Here is a 20,739-nt window from a genome sequence, read left to right on the forward strand (position 1 = left end):
ACTCCCATTGCCTGTCTTGTGATGCTTTTGACATGTCGGACCTGTCCTGAAGGACCATGAGCATTTACTGAAGTTACCTTTTTTCAGGGCCTCACCGAGGATCTTCTCTTTTAATGTGTAAGTTTTGAAGTTAATGAGTATTTTCCTAGGTGTCTTCCTTTCTTTATTTTTTCCAAATGGGTCTCTGTGAACTCTTTGCATGTCTTCCTCTAGCTGCTCTGCATCAGCCCAGGGAAAATGTTCCACCAGGAGTTCTACGATAAATTTCTTGATGTCGGTCCCCTCTTCATTTTCTGGCACATTTAGGATTCGTATGTTGTTTTTCCTGGCTTGATTTTCAAGCGATTCCAGCTTCTCGCTCATATATTTCCCCTCCTGTTTCAATGTGCTTAACTCTTTCCGGTTGCTTTCCACCCTTTTGTTCAAGACACTTACTTCTTCTTCCACAGCTGTTACTCTCTCTCCTAGTGCGTTTAATTTACCGTCCAACTTCTCGCATACTTCTTGAATTTTGTCTTGTTTGGCTTCTGATATGGTGAACTTGTCTCTCATCTCAGTCCATATTCTCTCCAGAAACTCATTCGTCTGATTTTTAGGACTTGCTTTTTCAGTCTCTCGAGTCTTCTGCTCGACCACAGTCTCAGTTTCCTCGTTCATCACCAGTTCTTTATTTTTGTCCCGAGTACTTTTTGCTGTGGCTGCCTCTGCCTCTGACATGTCTTGAGATACAGGGATAGTTTCTGATTTCTCTATGAACTGCGTATGAGTATGACTTTTATCTTCCGTCTTCTTAGGCGCTGTTCTGTTGATGTTTGGTGCCTTCTGAAGTGTTTTAGGGCTCTTGTTTAAAAATGTAAGAACAGTTGCTGTTGTGGGGAATTGGTTATTTTGTAACTGAGTTAGTACAAGCTCGGGGCTTTCTGATAATGGCTCAAGCTGATTCGCCTTGTCCCTTACCGTGTGTAATTGCTATTGTTTTTGAACTTTAAAAAAAGTTCTCAGAGAGGGGGTAATCTTGGGCTTACTTTTCAAGACTGAGTCAGTTTTATCTCCAGCAATTTGTTTCCCACTGTCAGTGTTGTTTTTGGCGATTTCTTGGGGCGTCTTTTTAGTTTTCCTTTTAGTAACTTCCCTTGGAGTAATGTTCTTTGGATACTGCTCCTGTCTGAGAAAGCTTCTGTTTCTGAGGCTATAACTGGGTACTACGCTCAGCGATCCCCTTTTGTGCCCTGTAGTTGTGTCCTTATCCTGCACTCCTTCTCTACTTACTCTGACCCCCCCTTCATCACCCCCCTCCTCTCTCTCTCTCAGTGCCTCAGTCATGTGTTGTGTCAAAATGTAATCTTCCTCGTTGTTTGGGTCTTTTGTTAGCATTGTATCTAGTTTTAGAAAGTAAGTGACAAGGGGGTCAGCAATACACTTCCTTGTACTAATTGCGCTGTTTGAGTGATACGGATCTTAGGGCCCCAAAATACCGTATCAGGAATGGGCCAGCGGGGGGCACTGCCAACAGGTATTGCGGTCGCACAGGTCGTGGTGTTGCAGCTCACCTCTCCGCAGGGGGGCCTCGATGCCTTCCCAGCCTTCCGCGGCTCTCCGCCCCCCTACCGGGCCGACGTCTCTGTGGCTTGCCGCACGTCCTATCACGTACTGCGGCCGACGTGGAAACTTTAGGGCGGGGACGAGTGGCCTAGGTCTCAAGGCCTCTATCACCCGCTGCGCAAACCACCGCGTCTCGTAGCGGCTCCGTTCCTCTCCATTCCGACTGCGGAGACCTCCGGTCGTGTGTGGCCACCTCCGTGTCCCCTCTGAGCCCTTTACGGCAGGATATTTATTGAATTATTCAGGCGTTAGCGCGGAGCGTCTTGATCACGCGTCCGCCATCGGCCGTGGCAAGCTCTGCCCCCACGGAATGCAGTGTTTTATTGTACTAATTGCGCTGTTTGAGTTCGAAGCTGGAGCCTCCCAGCTTGCACTCCCTTTCTTGTTGCGCAAAAGTGAAACCAACTCCGGCTTGTCTCTGCCGCTTATGCCCCGGAACTGAAAGCCGAGCCTCTCGGAAGCCTTCCTGCAGGTCGCTCTAGCTCTCCCTGCTGCCGCCCAGACTCCCGTGCAATCAGCCGTGCCGCTCCTCTCGCTCCGCGTATAGGGGATTTCAAACTCCCTCCATGGCAGGAGTCTATCAGGCACCAGGTAAACAACCATTTCTTTTAAAACGCTGTTCCGTACTCCTCAGACAGTATGCCAGTATACATGTTTTACTTGATCTGGACCTCTGATAGGTCTATATTCCTACCGTCTACTGTATTCATTCATTTTCTTGACGGTGGCGGTGTAGTCTGGCGCAGATTTCTCGAGGTCCTCAAGCCGGAGTCACGGAGCTCTCCGACCGGGCATCCTACCCGGCCGCCATCTTCCCAACTGCTATTTTCTCAATTCTCTCTTTCGCTCTTTTGCACTGAAACTCTGGTTCTGTGGCAAAACCAGCTCCTCCTTCTTTTCTGATGTTCATCGCCTTCTGATGAAGCAAGTACAAAACGTTGAAGATACCACTGATGACACGTTGGCAATCGCTGTCTGGGTGCTGGGACTGTCACTGATGGGAATTAGCTTTTCATCAAAGGTCCGCGGGTTATTATGACTTAATCCCGCAGAACCTAGTGATGTAGGAAATGGGACACATTTGTTATTTTCCTTCAATTTAGTACAAAAAACAGTTTGTTTTTAACAAGAGGATTGCAAGCAGGTGGCCTGCAATCTGCGAGGGAGTGGCTTGACAATGATTGGCCTCGGGGGTGCTCCTGGCTTCGGGCGCGGGCCCAGCGTGCGGTGTGCCCGTTCCACTATGAACATCGGCGAGAACGTCTCCGCTCCCAGCAGCGTTGGCAGTAGCTTCTCGACGAAGAGCTCCATTTTACCTGTTTGTGTGGTCTCCGGAACTCCCGTGATTCGTATGTTCAATGTTCGAGAGCGGGCCTCCAAGTCTTCCGACGTGTCTTGTATGACCTGCAGTATCCTGTCGTGCTGCCTTTGGACTTTATCCTGTTCCGTTTGTGCCTCTGCGACCTCAGTTATGCGCCTCTCCGCCATGTCTAGTCTCTCAGCATGCTTGTCGACTCTTTCAGTCATACGGTCCATACGATAAGATAGGCCATCTATTTTGGAGCCTAACGATGCTATGCTATCTTGGAGGCCCTTTTCCATCGATACCAGCAGCGTTTTAATGTCTGCGTAGAACGTGCCTTCGGCTCCTCTCGCCTGTGGGTCTGACTCCATTACCTGCACCTCCGGGGCTCTAGCGCGTCGCTGCTCGAATGGTAACTTGGTTTGGGTTTTGTCGCCCTTGCCCATTCTGCTCCCGGGTCTCAGGGTGGCCCCCTCCACGCACTTTCGCTATGTCTCGGTGATGTATCGCGGAGGTCTTAGGCCGTCCGAACTCCCAGTACTCAGGCGCTGTGATCCAGAACCCGAATACCAGTACCGGCTCCAGATCAAAGGGTATATGCCAACCTTCCTCCCCGGGCCGTCCACGATGCGAGTGCTTCACTGCTGATTTCCAACACCGTCGCGCCACCTGGTCAGCAACAGCGCACGCCACTGCCGAATATGGAGGCAGATCCCACTCACCGCCCGTAAGCGTGCGCTGCCGGAGGTACACACCACCGAGCTACTGCACTGACCGCACTGAGAGGGCGTCCCAAGTCACCACCAGTATCCGGGTTCCAGGGGGCCCCAAAGCCTCACTCTATGGGTTTGGCGTCGTAAATGGGAGCGCGTCAGGCCGACATCTGCTTGGTCTCTCGGTGCAAGGGGCAATTGCAGGGACTGCCAGATCCCGGATCTTAGGGCCCCAAAATACCGTATCAGGAATGGGCCAGCGGGGGGCACTGCCAACAGGTATTGCGGTCGCACAGGTCCTGGTGTTGCAGCTCACCTCTCCGCAGGGGGGCCTCGATGTCTTCCCAGCCTTCCGCGGCTCTCCGCCCCCCTACCGGGCCGACGTCTCTGTGGCTTGCCGCACGTCCTATCACGTACTGCGGCCGACGTGGAAACTTTAGGGCGGGGACGGGTGGCCTAGGTCTCAAGGCCTCTCTCACCCGCTGCGCAAACCACCGCGTCTCGTAGCGGCTCCGTTCCTCTCCATTCCGACTGCGGAGACCTCCGGTCGTGTGTGGCCACCTCCGTGTCCCCTCTGAGCCCTTTACGGCAGGATATTTATTGAATTATTCAGGCGTTAGCGCGGAGCGTCTTGATCACGCGTCCGCCATCGGCCGTGGCAAGCTCTGCCCCCACGGAATGCAGTGTTTATCCTCCATTTCTGGTACTTTCCCATCCTGGCTAGTGACTTCCTGACAATGTTACACTTAAGGGAGAGGAGGTGGGGTTACGGCCAAAGCTGCAGGCTGCAACTGGGGAACCAGGTTTGAGTTTCGGCACCAGCTCGACACCCTGTGATTCAGTCATACATGCCAACCCTCCTGATTCAGGCGGGAGACTAGCGTATCAAGGTTAGTCTCCCGCCTCCCAATTCCTGTATAGAGAAACCAGATTCCTTGGCAGGCTACAGCTGATGGGGACAGGTTTTGTGTGACTCGGAGTATGCACTGCCAGGAACCTGGTCCTGGAGGCAAATTCACAGCATTTGTCAGACTCTCTGCCTGCCATAGTGCTTTCTCCATGCTCAGTTCTGACAGGTGAATAAAAAAAGGAAATTTGCATTACTCAAACGCGATCCTGAAGCAGCACACTTGAAAGTCCCGTAATGCCAATAGACGCGATTTAGGCATCAACAGACGTCACTGCGAAAAATACATTCTCCCGATCATTCTTTTTTAAATCTCCCACTTTACTTTTCGAAAATGTTGGCATGTATATTCAGTGCAAATCACCTAATCTCCCCATTCCTGAAACCAAAATGAATGTGTCCTTTTGTAATGTGAGTGATGCCTATGTAAAGCACTCCAGTACCTTCGGTTGAATTATGCACAATATACAAAACTGCAAGCAAACAAGAAAATTAAGGGGCAGATTTACAAGCCCCTTGCGCCACTTTTGCGTCACTTTTCACATGGAGAAAGTGACGTAAAAGTGGCATAAGGGGCTTGTAAATCTGCCCCTAAGTGTTTTGCATACTTCTGTCATTGGGCTATGGTTGGGCTACATTTGGGTGATATTTGTGCTATATTTGGACTCCTTTTCTCTGGTCTTTATTTGTTGTGAATCTCCCTAATTTCCTCATTTACTGCAGTATCCTCAGTAGAAAATGCTTTCAGTTTTCCACTTCGCCTCCATAAAATTGGCGTTCCACACTTTTGGCATCAATTCTGAATGTTAGTACTTTAGTTGCTCATTAGAACCACTGCAGTAAAGCTGCTGATCACCAGGGAGTTAACTGGCAGTCTGCTGCTGGTGTTAAAATGAAATCATTTCGAGCTCACGTAAAGTAAAGTTTCAATTCTTTTAACGACGCGGAGGCGAGGATTATGCATTTTTTTCTTCACTCTTCACTGAACAGCAGGTTCAAAGGCGAAACAAAAAAAAGCTGCAAACACTACATATCCCTTGAACCAAAGGGTCCTGACAACCAGTAACCAATCCTAATTCAGTCCGCAACCAGTAACCAATCCTAATGCAGTCCGAATTAGGATTGGTTATAAATCCATGCTCCGCAAAGTCCTTCCTCTTCTCCACTGTAGGAAGTTAAAGTTCAAGATGCTTCAATACGCCCTGGAATCAGAACCTGCAGATAGAACATATTCCATTAAATATATACTGAGACTGGTCTTGATTATAACCCAGAACATAAGCAATTCATAAACTGGTTACATTTATAAATCCCCTGACCTCTACACAATCCTCACACTCTGTGACCTAAGAAAACAGTACATCATGAAATCACTGTTCCAACAATACAGTAAAACATAAATGCTAAGCCATATACACAAAATCAGCACAACAATATTTATAGCACACATTTATGTTATATTTCCTGTTACCCACAAATGCCATGGTGCCTGTAGCTGTAAACAAAATAAGACATTCTCCCTGTGAACCAGATATATGGGAGGGAAGTCATATTGTAAATGTGCTAAGGATGGGATAATCCTCGCCTCCGCATCCTTAATAGAATTGAAACTTTCCTTTACATGAGCTAGGAAATGTTTCATTCTATGTAAGGTCCGGAGGCGAGGATTATGCCTATTCAAAGCTTACTTACCACCGGAGATCCGGCATCATATATTGGTTTGAAGTAAAACATTTGAAGGTGGATTCTAAGGACCAATCCACTGCATTCATAATGTCCTCAAGTCTGCCACCTACCTGAATGGCCTTGGAAGCATTAGCTCCTCTGGCCGAGTGGACCCCAAAAAGGTAAGTATCAATCCCAGCCACTGCCATAATCCATTTTACCCACCTGCCACCTTGAACGGCTTCTTGATGGCAATTAACAGTTGTCTCTCACCTGGCGGCTTTACTTCTGCCGCCATCTCCTCGTAAGCCTTAAGGCATCGCACCACACAGAGTTTAGAAGAACCCTCAAAAGCTGGCTAAGCACTGACCTGGTATTAGTTCTGGTCCTTTGAGATAGTGAAGGTAACTCCTTCTGGAGTAAAAACTCTTGCTGAGATGCCTAATGCTCTAACATCTCAAACTCTGTTGCAAGAGATAACATATAAGAGCAAAGCCAATTTTACTGAAATCTCTTTCCTAGCGAGGTAATGATTATACTGCCAGCCTGAAAGAAGACATAGTACCAGACTGATATCCCATAGCCCAGAGTATCTGGGTTCCGGGAGCCTTGCCATTCTGATTCCTATAAGCAGCCTACACATCCACAGGTGTTCCCCCACTCTGATGGTATTGATGGGATGATGTCCTGCTGAAATTGCCAATCTGAAATAATTCACCTTACAATAAGCAAGCCCCGAGCTAGATGGTTCTGTGAAAAAATTTAAGATGTCAGTAATCTGTGTTCCACGGAATACAGGTGTCTCTCTGAACACCAATGAACCCATCTGATCTGTACCTTTTAACTGTCCCTGGGGCCCATGCCTGCTGGATGGGTCTCTCAGCTTCGTCCAAAAGGCTGCCGTCCTCCCAGCATTGCCTTAAATTTTCCAAGCTATGAGTTTGAGGTGACCCTACAATGCCAGTGGACTTGGACGGCCATTGGGATCCCAAAGGATCCCGGGGAATGACTGAAGTTGCACTGGCTCCATCCATGATAGTTCCAATAGTGAGGGAAACCAAGCCTGAGACTTCCAGATCGAAGTTATCAGGACCAAAGACACTCTCTGCCATCGGACCTGAGCCGCCACTGGAACTCAGATGAAATGGAGGGAAGGCATACGCTTGACCTGTCGTACAGTCCTGCAGTAAAGTGTCTACTGCTGAAGGTTCCAGATCCGGCCTCCAACCGATGTCCCGAGGCATCTAGGCATTCAGCTTGGAGGCAAACAGATCCACCTTGCATGGAACCCACTAGTCCACCAGGGCTTGGGAGGTCACTGAATCCAGTTGCCAGTCGCTGGAAGCCATGAAATGTCTGGAGTTCCAATCTGTCACTGTGTTCTGAGACAACAGAAGGTACTCTGCCGTCACCGAAATCTGGCGATGGAGGCAATAATAACAAAATCCTTGGCCAGCTCTGCTAATGCTCTTCAGTGGGTACCTCCCAACTGATTGATATATTGGATTGCTATCGTATTGCTCATCCTCAGGAGGACGCAGCAGGCGGCCTCGCTCCTTGTCAGAGACTGGCTCCCAAATGGCCCCACGAGAAAATCCAGGCAGTTGATCAGCAAACTGAACTCTTCCTCCATCCTTCTTCCTCCCATGGAGATCATACCACATCTGGCACCCCAGCCCTTTCGGCTGGCATCCAATTCTATAATCAGATCAGGGAAAGATCCGAAATCACCCATCCATCCTACGCCTCCAAGTGGTCTATCCACCATTGTAGTTCTGTCCTGGCCTCTGTTGTGAGGGAAACAAGATTCAAGTAGGTGAGGCCCCTCCATAGATAGTTCGTGTTCAAGTGTGATAACAACTGGGTGCACGATTGATCCATCAGGAGGATGTCGTCGAGGTATATAATAAGCCCAATCCCTTTTATCGTTAGAGCCCCTATCACCGGCCTGGGGAACTTAGTGAAGCACCATGGTAAATGATGCATGGTAAAGGCATTGCGTGGTAATGCCTGCGCTGTAAAGGCTGTTTACTAATTTCCACAGGAGAGTTGGGCGATGAGATGGTATCCGGCAGAGTAATGACTTTGGGTTTCGATAGTGATAAGGGCCGGGGGTGTTCAGATACTGCTTAGCCAGCCATTTTTCAATAACGAAGGGCTTATGGCGGGTCTCTGGCATCATTAACGTTCTAACTTGCTGTAGCCACCATCAAGTTCTAGCTTCTAAAATGCTGAATGATTCAGCTTTAAATAAAATGACAAACTTTGAACTTATAAGAGATGAAGAAGTAGCTCCGTACATGTTTTTATGACAAAGGTACGGCTTTATTACTTGCACTTTAACTTCAGTTAGGGTTGCCACGTTTCTCAGCTAAAAATAGCTGCTATTTGGTTGTGTCCGATTCTGAAAGCGCCCTGGCCTCGATTATGATTTTCTTTAAAATTAAAATGGTGTTATTTTTACATGGCAATTCAGCATCAGGGCTCGAGTCCTGGATAGACGTGGGTAGGTGCAGTCTACCCACTGTTTTCAGAGGGTAGACGCCATCTACCCTGCCAAGAGGTTGGGCCCCACAGAAAATATGCCGAAATCATCCAGGTGTGATTTTCTGACAGCAGGACACTTTCAGCAGCTCTTGTACGTTGTCTGCTTTTGTTCTGAGTGCTTGTGGATCAATTTGCTCAGTAGTTTTAAGTAAAATGTATGTCACAAGCAGACACAGCTGAGGTTATCAGGTTCATCAGTGTGTTATTGCTAACGGAAGGGTGGACATTCCCCAAGAAATAGTTACCAACAATGATGTTCATTTGGTATAAAGAAGATGGAGAAATTATTTAAACAGCCTCAGATTAGACATGTGAGGGCATCTGTATATTTTCGTCCGAGTAATCATATTGTGGAATAGAGTACTGAAAGAGAGTGCAACTGGCTTTAGGCGAAGGAGGAGACTGAAGCAGGAGAATACAAGATTTGGGGCCAGATATAGGTAGCCTAATACCGGTCGGTAACGGCCGAAGTTACCGAATTTTGGCAGTTACCGACCGGTATTAGGCTTTTCAGATGTAGGAGGCCAAATTGAAGGATTCGGTAATTATTTAAGGAATCGGTAAATTACAGAATTCTTCAAATACCGATTCGGTAAATTACCGAATCCTTAATGTAGGGAGCACTTTAATGAGTGCTTTTCTCATTTCAGGATTTGTTATTTACCACCAACTACAAGTTGGTGATAAATATCAAAACCCGTTAAAAAAGCAATTTTTTGCATTTTTTAACAGTGCCATGTGCAGACATACATGCCCTTAGGGCATGTATGTGTGCCACATGTGCACCCATGCACTATTCAGGGGTGCAACAGGGCGTCAATGTGACACCCTGCCACCCTTGTAAGTCTTCCACCTATTACCGATTCGGTATTTACCGAATCTGTTATTCTCATTCATTCCTATGGGCCTCCAGGCCCATAGGAATGAATGGGAATTACCGAATCGGTAAATACCGAATCGGTAATTACCGAATTTTACCGATTCGGTAAAATTTACTGAATTTTTTCCTACATAGCATTTACCGATTCTAAAATACCGAATAGGTAAAATTCGATATTTTAGAATCGGTAAATGTAGATTACCTACATATGGCCCCAGGTGTGGGTCTATCGCACAACATTTTGCATCTATGGTGCAATTGTCATTTGAGAAATTGCAAAGATAAAGGACAGGTGCCATTATAAGGCTGTTTTGGATGCAGAAGAAAGGTGTGTGTAAAGAAAGGATTAAAGAAACGGTGGTAACGTCAACTTGCCCCTCGTTGCTGTGACAAATATTGTACGGTTGGACAGGCTGCTGTTTCTGAAAGGCTCTGTTGTTTGGTTCATATTCCCCCCTTTCCTTTTTTCTCTTTCTCCCATATGTAGAGTCCTAGTGATGCAGAAGTGATGTCTTGATATATGTAATGTACCTCATGATGAATATGAAAAACCTAATAACACTTGTTTGACAAAAAAAAAGAAATGACGGTAAATAAAGAACGGTTCTAGTGGGAGATTGGTTTAAGGCAACATTGTGAAGTTTAACTTGTAAGGATTTTTCCTGTTTTATCCAGATTATTGTGTGCGTGGTTCAGTACATACATGGTGGAATTGTTGGATTGGAATGTATGGAATGAATGCAAGCTGATGGCAGTGCATGCATTCGTGCGCTGGAATGCAAATGTGTGGTGCAGAAATGAGGGAAGAGGTGCAGGAACGCTGATGAAGATTGGTGAGAATATAGAGAGTAGAGGTTCTGTTAGGAGGCATACAGGGGTTAAATGTCTTCTGGGGTGGATGAAAGATTATGATGTGCACTGAGGGAGTACAGTTTTCTTGTCTTTTCGATTTAGGTAATGTGAATTCAAATCTGCTATAAATCCTACTCTGGGTTATCTTCTCATGTTTAGTATACCTATAATATATTCAGTGTCTGCTGTAGATGTTTAGGTAATTTTATTTTATATTATTAAAGGAGATTCTGTTATTCTAGAATGGAATGTAGCATTATAGCTGCCGTAGAGGATATACTATCCATTAATGACCTGTTCCATTGATAAAAACCCGAGCCGATGTCGGGGGCCTTTAACAACGGGACGGGCCTTCAATGGCTAGTATATCCCAGCACAGTGGGCTATACGCCTATTGAAACATTCTGCCCCATGAGGGCAGAATGTCCGCATTAAAAAACAAATCCTCTCAGAGTCCAAGAGGGTTGAAACCTCCCTGTGGTTCCAAAGCCTTTGTTTCAAAGATGTTGCTGTGATTGTTCAGCAGATAACAGCCATGCACAGGGTCACTGCTTTTAGCTGCTGAACATTCACAGCAGTAGCTGTGAAAGGAGTCTTAAGTCAGCCCCTGGTTTTCCCTGGGCTCGGCAGTGAAACTGCCTTTCATGATTCAGCCGAGCCAGGGAGACCAAATAGCGGAGCAGAATCCCCTCTGCCACCTTCCAGGGCTCCAGTGACACTGTGAGGTTGAGGAGGAAGGTAGGATCTCCTGTGTTCCCTGCTGCACAGCAATGGCCTACACCAGTTTATATGGGCTGCTGCGGCTTCCTTGTCTTCAATGTTCCTAAATTGGTTTTGTAATTCTGGAGCAGAAGAGTTGACAGCATTGGATTCCATAATTGTCAGTTGTAGGATATACATTTCCTGGTAATGGTTATACAGTTTACTTAAAAAAAACAATAAAACGTTATGGTTCTCACGATCAGAGTGTAGTGTAGTTCCTATATTCCCAATAGGCTCTGCGCATTGGAATAACATAAACGATAGTTTAGACGTAGGACTTAGGTCGACTAGGTCTCTATTGAATATGTTGGACTTAATTATGAATGCCAGCTAGCTCAGAGGTCACTAGAAACTTTTTCGAATTCACAAGAAGGGATTAGTTTCTGACAACCGCATAAACATGACAACTTTGCTCCCTCCAGAATAAGGAGTATACCTCCAGAGTCGCGGAAACAATAGATAGCTATTTTACTCAGTCAATCGTGCATGCTTAGTTTCACCAGAAGTGCAGAGAAACAGAGAGACGGGCGTTTTCAATAAAAGAGGTTATTTATTGAACAGTCTTCTTTCTCATGCAAGAGAAGTGAATTGCTACAATCGCAATACTTGTCATAAAGTAAAGTGCGTACAGTAAAAGGAGTACTATGAAATAGTACTGTAAAAGCATAGTATGGTTTCTAAGCCATACGGTGTTTAAAATGGATAAAATACATACAATGATAAAATAATGACTAAACGTACTCAACTGGTGCTTCTAAGATACACCTGCCCCGGTGTACCTAACTTAAGCCTAGTACATGGGAAGAAGTAAGTGAGATGTAGTTTTGAGTTAAGATAGTTTCTGCCAAGAATCTAAATGAAAAATTCTCTAAGGGTCTAATCAGCTCCGTACCTTGTTTATAGAATGAAGGAGGTCTTGTATCTCTCTCTGAGGACTCGATCTCCCAGCAACCCGCAAGGGTGACAGGGAAACACTGGAGCTGGATTTCTCGGCAGGAGGGTCGGCTTCCTTCGGCACTTGCTACAGCAGGGCGTCGAGCAAGTAGATAGTCGATCTGCTCCAAACCACCGTGTGTTTTGCTAGGGCAGATGCTGGTATATTTATACCTGGAAGGTGCCGAGTTTGACGTAAGGTTGGACATAAGACGTCACTAAGAACTCGCAGTTCTTTCAGGACTCCGGGAGTTCTAGGACAAATCAATACAGAAGCAGGGGGAATTCCCGGGCTGCTGGAGGCTTGGTTTGTTTAAGAACACGTTGTGCTTTCTAGGAGTCTATGGGAGTGGCCTTGCCGTATTTGGACTGCATTGGCTATCTCTTAATATGGGTATGATTCTTATGCCTTTATAAGGATATGATTTGATATAACTGCATAAGGGCATGAATCGGGAATATTTAACTAGAGTCCTAGATTCGTCTACAACACCCACTCCACGTATAATGTCCATCATTACTAAATACTGAGCAATTTTAAACATATCTATGCATGTGTTTTCCATCCCACCCCAAAATACATAAAATGCATTTGAAATGGTATATACACGAAAAATGAGTATTATACTGTACGTTTTCAACTAGTGGTATCATTCAGATAATGCATATATTGTACATTGAAATGGCAGCTGAATGAATCACGAAATTTACATTTATGAAATGGCTCTTAATACAGAAGAGAGGGTCAAGACCATTTCATCACATATTTATACAAGACTGTACATGTGCTAGAGGCTAAGTCAAAATATTGTCTCTAGAGTTTACAAAAATAGAAATCTTGTTCTTTAAGAATAGTTCTACTTTAAGCAGAGTATCATGTGCCAAAAAGGTAAATATTTTGGGAACGGGAAAAAAAATTATTTCGCTTTCAGGGAAAAAATAGTTCCAATAGTTTTTCAGAAGTTCTGTTTATCAAAACTGAAGGCCGAATTCAGAGTTCAGGGAACGCTGTGTGCTCGTGTTTTCAAAAGTTATTTTCGTTGTTAGGAGAGAACATTAACTCAGATAGGCTGGCAAAGAATTCGTCTACAACAGTAGGTGAAAGTTGGACCATGTCAGAAAAAGTAGAAATAGTGCATTTGTGAGATGCATTGCCGTCATCAGTGTCTTGATCAGCAATGGTCACAGAAGGTTGTACCTGTGTGCCGCTTTCATCTCGTACCTGACGGCCACTTAATTGTAATGGTGAGGTCTCAACGAATGCCGTCATCAGAATAGGTAGCCGCTGGGGACAACACGTTGCATGAGCCGTTACCGAACCAAGCAAAGTATCGATATCCATAGGTACTGCTGATGGGAGTGTGAGACAGACGTCTAACACGCATTCTTCTCCACAGAGCAGGCATCGTAGAACAGGTAGGATGCAATCTTGCCAGATTGGTCTGAATGAAAGAAACCAGGTAGTATTCAGATCTCTTAGCCGAGCCAAGCCGAGGACTTTAGTAATCCGATCTCGGTATCGCATTGCTAGGAGCGTTTCTTCCATTGTAGCCTGAGTTTTGTCTGTGACTGGACTTGCCATATCGGAGCAGAAGGAACAAAAATAAGATTCCTGCTACGAGTCCCAAGATGAGAGGCAGGCCGCCGAACACAGAGTGCACGAAATTCGGGAAGATGCTCAGGACTGCTTCAAAGGGTGCTAACAGTCCCGAAAAAATTATCTTAAATACATGTGCGATGCCACTGGTATCAGACATGTTTAAGATTTGACTTAACATTTTTATGAAATGCACGGGGCAATTTTTTGATAATAATGCATGTATCTCTGCCGATGTCCTTGCGACTTGCAGATCATACGTTTCTTTAGACGAGGTAAAAGGCACAGTTGTTTGTAAAAGAATGGACTTCATTCTGCTTAAAGTATCAATTCGAATAGCAGCGAATTTCAGAGAAGGCCATATCGTTGCCTCCTTGTCTGGTTTGCTGTTTGGATACAATACTTGCATACAGCAAGTGACCCTGGATGTAACACTGACGAGATAGGCCGTTCCTGGCACCATGCCACAACAGCTGCGGTCACTTAACATAACGTAACTGCAGTTGGAAAGTTGTCTGAAAAAAGGCTCTATTTGTGTAGCAGGGGTGCCGTTCAGGTGACATGAAAGGTTATTTGATGAACCTTCGCAGGCTCCATGCATGTTAATTCCTTGACACAGAAGTGTACCGCTCAGTGAATTTTTACAGTTGTTACCACTAAGAAATACCTCTTTTTTCCCCCCACTCCAACATCTATGTGTGTAAGGTAAATTCCAGGTTGACTTGATGTACTCTTTACCCAACGTTTCATACAGGCCCGCTCGTATGTGCTTTTGGCAATATTGAAACTGAAACGTCGTTATGGGAATTGTAATAGTGCCATGTATTATCCATTCAATGACAGGTCTTTCGGAGATTGTCAATGGTAATCGTTCTAGTGTTTCAATGCTCAGCACCGTATAGTCTGCTTCTCTTTGTGCTAAAGAGATTTTTTTATCTGTAAGGTTAAAGACAGAAAACAATGATGTTGTGTTGATTAGACGCCATGGCACGTAGCCTGAACGGAGATTTTGTAACGTCCAGCCTAACTGTACAATAGAACGTAATTGGGACTGGCCATGTTGTAACATAAGCATATCCTGTTCTATTATATCAATAGCAGATGATACAATACTGTCCAGTGAATAACTTCTGGAGGACAGAGTCATTAACCCATTGTCCACTACAGACAGTGTTTTTTCTAAATTAATACGATCAATTTCTTGTATTTTTTCAGCAGTTTCAATTTGCGTTACTTTCCAAGCTTCGTTGTGAGCAGCATATATACCGGCGTATATGAAACGTTTTTGACGCTGTTTGCGAGGTCCCAATAAGAAATCTCGCAAGTCAGCACCTTCTTTAAGTAAAGTCAAGTGTTGCTTAATTTCAGGTAGTGTGGATTTCTGTAGCCATTCGAGGCATAGTTTTCCTACACTGTATGTTGTTATTATCCCTGGATGTTGTCTCTGGGAATATCTTGGGTCTGGCCTGTTCTGTTTGAACCCTTGTTTGTTGTTCAGGAATCTATCTTGACAGTTATTAGTGTCTGTGGGCCAGATCAACCATTTTCTCCAATCAGGATTAGTTCTATTTTTGTGTAAAATATGGGATACGTCTATCTCCACATCTGTAGTGCTATTACTATCAGGTATGGGCTTTGGTATAGACGGTTTGTTTAAGTCCTTTATCCTGGCTAGGCCAAGACAGGTTGTTTTTTGAATGGTGTCATTCAGGAACATTATCTGTTCTGGGATCAGGCAGGCTCTGAATAATGATTCTAAACCTTGTACCTGCCAGTCTTTTGTACCCCAGACAGTTTTTGTCTCAATGTTGTTTTTCCAAAATTCAAAACCAAATGTAGACAATTGTTCATAAAATTTTGCAGAATATATCAGTTTAGTATTTGTCAACATGTTTTTCATTCCTGTCTTATTCATAATTTTAAAATAAAACGTTTCTGGATCAGTGTTATTAAACTCCGAGAAGTATGGGAATTTCTCATAAAATGTTTTCGAGCTGCCTTTTGGCGGTGTTGGACAATGTTCCCATTGATTATAAGTTTAAACATTTCTAGGATTAGCAGATTTATGCAAATAGTGGTGCCCATAATGATTAAAGCAATACATTTCTTCATAATCTGATGAACCTTCTAAATAATCATGTTCTGTAAATTTTGCTGACATTTCTAAATCTGACATCATATTATTAATATTTTCAAAGTCCCAATCATCAGAGAAAGTGCTAGGTGATACAAAGTCACTTAAAGAAACCTTGAACTGATGTAGATATTTCAAGAGTTCAACCGGGCCATAGATGTCGTAGTCAGTAGCGTCCCATGCTACACCACCAGTTGTAGGAATGGCTGTGATGTTTACTGATGACAGTTCTCTTTTTTCAATGTGAGAAGATCTGTGAGGCTTTAGAACCAAGTTGATTTTCTGACTTGCTGTGTCCATTGTACTGTATTTTCCATCAATCATTCTTCCCAAGCTTAAAACCAAAATGAGCCAGAGTAGGAGGAAAAGTACACCTAACACAATCCACAATTCAATCCATGGTGAAATCAGATATGTTTCTCCAAGTTGAGTTCAGTTATTTTTTCTTTGAAAGTTTTATATGCTGGCTTTTCTTCATGTTCACTTGCATCTTCAGAAAAGTCATCGAAATTGATGAAGTACCCAGATGCAGTTCTGTCAATTGTTGGAATTACTTCAGGATTCTTATTAATCTTTGTAGTTTCTTCTTCTTTTGTCATATTAGTATAGTCAGAGGCTACATCATTGTAGACAGGTGTTTCATGATGAACTGTTGCAATTTGGGTTTCAAGAGGCACACGTTCCATGGCTTTGTTACATAGTCCTTCTTTATTCACTGCAGGTTTATCAAATGTGATTAGTCTCTCAGTTTAAACCTCTTGAATTGTAGCAAGGTTTGGTCTTCTGCTACATCTTGGGAGTCCACTGGGCCTACTACTTATTATTGGCCACATGATTGTGGTTTTACCAGGTCGATTGATACAACTCTGTTCTCCTTTTTACCAGCAAGGGGCGGTAGTACTACTGATCTTGTTCCGCTGATTGCTAAGACAAGTACTGCTTTCCTGTAAGAAGGCCCAATTTCCTTCTTCACTGCGATCTTTTCTCTGACCAGACCCCCAATCTTTGGAATCCAGACAAGTCTTGCTGGGACAGGTGGTTTTTCTTCAGTGGCCGTTGGCTTTAGCTTTGTGTTACTTAGACTTCTTCTTGTCTCATTTAAGTCCTGTAAAACAGCCAAACGATCTTTGATATCAAAGGTTTTTTGTTCCACCACTGAAGTCTGACTATCGAGGTCTTCGATTATCATTCTTGTACCAAACAAAAGTTCATACGGAGTGATTCCAACCAGAGAATGTGTTGGCAGATTATTAAGACTACGTTGGACAGTTATTAGATGTTTGACCCACCCATCACCTGAACCTAATACCCTCGCTGTTATAGATTGCTTTATGTTCCAGTTTTTTCTCTCCACTACCGCATTTCCCTCAGGATGGAATGGACTAGAGTACCGCAATGCAATGCCCAAGCTGGCCATGACCTCCTTGTAAGCTCGAGAGCTAAACGCAGGACCTTGGTCAGAATGTAGCATGCCAATTGCGTATGTGCCGATAAAGACTCGCAAATCTTTTATAACAGTTCTGGCATCAGCCGAGCGCTGGGGCCACATCCAAATGAATCTCGTCTTAATATTTATGGGATCGCTTCTTTCCGTGTGGACGTCCGCGTGTAGATAGCCTAATGCTGTCTAATAGAGGTGTCTGGGCTGGTATCTGGTCCGGTTGACAACTGCGATCTCTGTTGCAGTCCTGACAATCTAATGCAAAGTTATAAACATGCACGCTCATCCCCGGCCACCAGTATTTTGATTGCAATTCTATTAGAGATTTCAAGATCTCTTGGTGCCTCAGACCCATTCCCATGTGTGCTTCTTGAATCAAGTAAGCCCTCCGGTTCGTGTTTGGGATTACTCTGTACCCCACTCCAGGGATTCGAGCAAGAGGAACGGAGTTCGCATCAATTATGTATGTATTATTGAGTGGATATTTTAGAGGTAATGCCGCATAGTCGCCTTTTAAGGAGGCTTTTACTGCCAGCATGGTTTCTCCATCTATTTGTTTTTTAGAATGCTTTTTTGTAGCTACGGAAGCCGGTTGAACAGCTGCCGTTGTGGCTTTGTTAGCCAATGAATTCCCTGCAACGTGAACGCCATCACGTCGAAGACTCTGCGTATGTATCACGTGAGTCTTTCGTAGTTCTTTCTGTAAAAGAACTACTTGTTCCCATAGTTTTTTATGCTTTATTGTGACACCTTTCGCATTTTCTAAACCGTTTTGAACCCAGTTCTGCATGAAATCATTGTAAGACTGGACGCAGAAATGCGAGTCGCACACTATTAGTGTGGGGAATTCGCGATCAGCATTCTCAAGCGCCATCTTTAAAGCTTGTAGTTCAGCTCGTTGAGCTGTACAGTTTCTGAGTGATTCAGTTTTAGTGACCATTGGTCTGAATTTACCTATGCGCCAGAGACCTTTAACAATCGCGCATGCTGCATTGTAAACTTGTTTATCCACAACGTAGTGTTGTGCAGATACGTCTGTGTAGATTACACAGGTGTACTGTTCGAGAGGCAATTTAGATTGACAGAGGACATTCATGTTCGTATTCTAGATCTTCTAGCTTTTTCATTTTGGGATCAAATGCATGTATCACGTCTGTTGCAGTAAGAGAATTAACCCATTGTATCCATTTTGGATCTAATGCCATAGTATTTGGAATGCTCGGTCTTGTTACTGCCTCAAGGGCTGATACTGCTGTTAAAACAGATATGCTCTTCCCTTGGGCTAGGGCTCTTTCTTTTGCTACAGCAGTTTGGACCGCAGTCAGACTTTTGTCAGTAGAACTGAATTTCATTTCAGCTTGTGTGTACAAGTGTGATTTATAAGCTATTGGTACCGTTTCTCCCTCATTAGAGGTCAGGTACGTAAATCCGCATCTTCCTGGGATGACTCGGATTACAAGGCTGCGTTCGTTTGCGCGTGTTTGGAGTTTTGTTTTAGTTAACATGTCTGTTTGTATTGATCGTAACATTTTTGTGTGTTTCTGTGTCCAATTAATTGGTTTGAAATCAGGTTTTATTAATTCGTAGAGGGGTATTACCCTCTCTGCGTAGTTTAGAATGTAAGTTCTTCCGAAATTCAGGAAACCTAGAATTGATTGTAAGTTTTTCAGCGTTTTTGGAGCTTGGAGTACTGCACACTTCTCTAAGAAGTTGTCTGCTAGGCTTATGCCTTCACTTGATAACTCATATCCTACAAATAGGACAGTGAGGTGGGCAATTCGTGATTTTTTAAAATTAAATTTATACCCTCCAGATGTGAACCCAAGTATAATTGTGTTCACTCTTTTCAAGTGTGTCTTCCAGGTCATCGTCTCTAAGATAGATGTCATCGACATAAGATAATGCCTGATCATCATACATTTGTAGTAATTCTGTTACCCTGCCTGAAAATAATCTTGGGCTGTTCTTGAATCCCTGGGGGAGACGAAAAAATTGATCCGGGGCCCCCATACTGGAGAAAGCGGTCAAATACCTGCTTTCTGGTGCAATGTTTTGACAGAAGAAACCATTCGAAATATCTAATGTCGTTTTATATTTTTCGCGCATGATGTTATTCACTAGTGCTGCACTGTGTGAGTTTTGTACTGCAAATGTTTTGCAACAAGAGTTTAGGTGTCTGTAATCCAAAACTAGACGATATGAATTGTCTGGTTTGGGGACAGGAAACAAAGGGTTGTTCATTTGTGAGATGCATGTTTCAATCACCCCCTGGTATTCAAGTTGATCTAAGATCTCCCTGACTTGTTTTTTAGCTTCTTGCTTAACAGGATACTGCCTCTGTGCAGTAGGTTGATTTTTTAACTGAATTTTATGGTGAGGAGAATCCTCATCCCATCCTACATGATTTTTATATAATGCAGGGGCTTGGTCCACTGCTCATTTTCTAGCATATGTGTATTTTTTATGAATTGGAATGTGATTTGAGAAGGCAGGCATAATCATTTCTTCGCCATGTGGGCACTCCCTGACAAACTCTGGTGGCCAGTCTTTCTCTGCTAGAAGGATATCATAGCCTTTAGATAGATTCTCCCAAAAGAGACCTCTTATTTTCCTAGTTTTGTCCCTATTTCTAAGGTTGTATCTTTTTTCAGAGGGCTCCCGTTGTGGAGACCTGTCCCCTCATCCTGGAGATCTATTTCTCCGTTGAGGAGACCTTCCTCTGGACTGAAACTGTTTTTCTCTGGGAGTGGTTTGTTTATTACCCTCCCACTTCTTTTTTGGAGTAATGAGATTATTCTTAATAAAGGTTTTTTCAGGATTTTCAGTTAGTTGTGGTTTTAGTGGTTTCCCACCCAAACTATCTCTACCTAATTCTTCATAGCACTTTTCAATTATTCTGGCAAGTTCAAAAGGTTGGTCTGTTATTTCTGTTTCTTTTAATTTTTGGCGGATCGCCACAGATGCTGCTTCTCCTTTTATGTTTTGCTAGTAGTATAGCCGAGACTTGCTTAAAGTCTTTCAGTATTTCATACCTAAATTTAAAGCAGGCTCTGGACCGTATTCATTTTGAATCTGTCTTAGTACGTCTGGTATAACTGCCATAGACGGAACACCTTGTGTTTTTGTGTATATTGAAGCAAAGACTGTTCCCCAAGTGTCACAGTCCTCCATATGTGGTGCGATCCCCATTGGTAGACAGATTGTCAGAATTCTGTGTTTTTCATGAGGTGTAGTATCAGGAAATACTGCCTCTATTTAAGTAATTTTTTGAGCTAACCAGAACGGAATTTGTTCCCGTTTTGCGGGTAATTTGCCAATGACTGATTGTATAGTCTGTGGTGTTATTTTATTTGTGTTCCCCTGGTGAGGGGTGTGCTGTGTAATTTGTATTGCTGGTTGGACT

This window comes from Lissotriton helveticus, chromosome 3_1 (genome assembly GCF_964261635.1).
Source record: "Lissotriton helveticus chromosome 3_1, aLisHel1.1, whole genome shotgun sequence".
In the NCBI taxonomy this organism is placed as follows: Eukaryota; Metazoa; Chordata; class Amphibia; order Caudata; family Salamandridae; genus Lissotriton; species Lissotriton helveticus.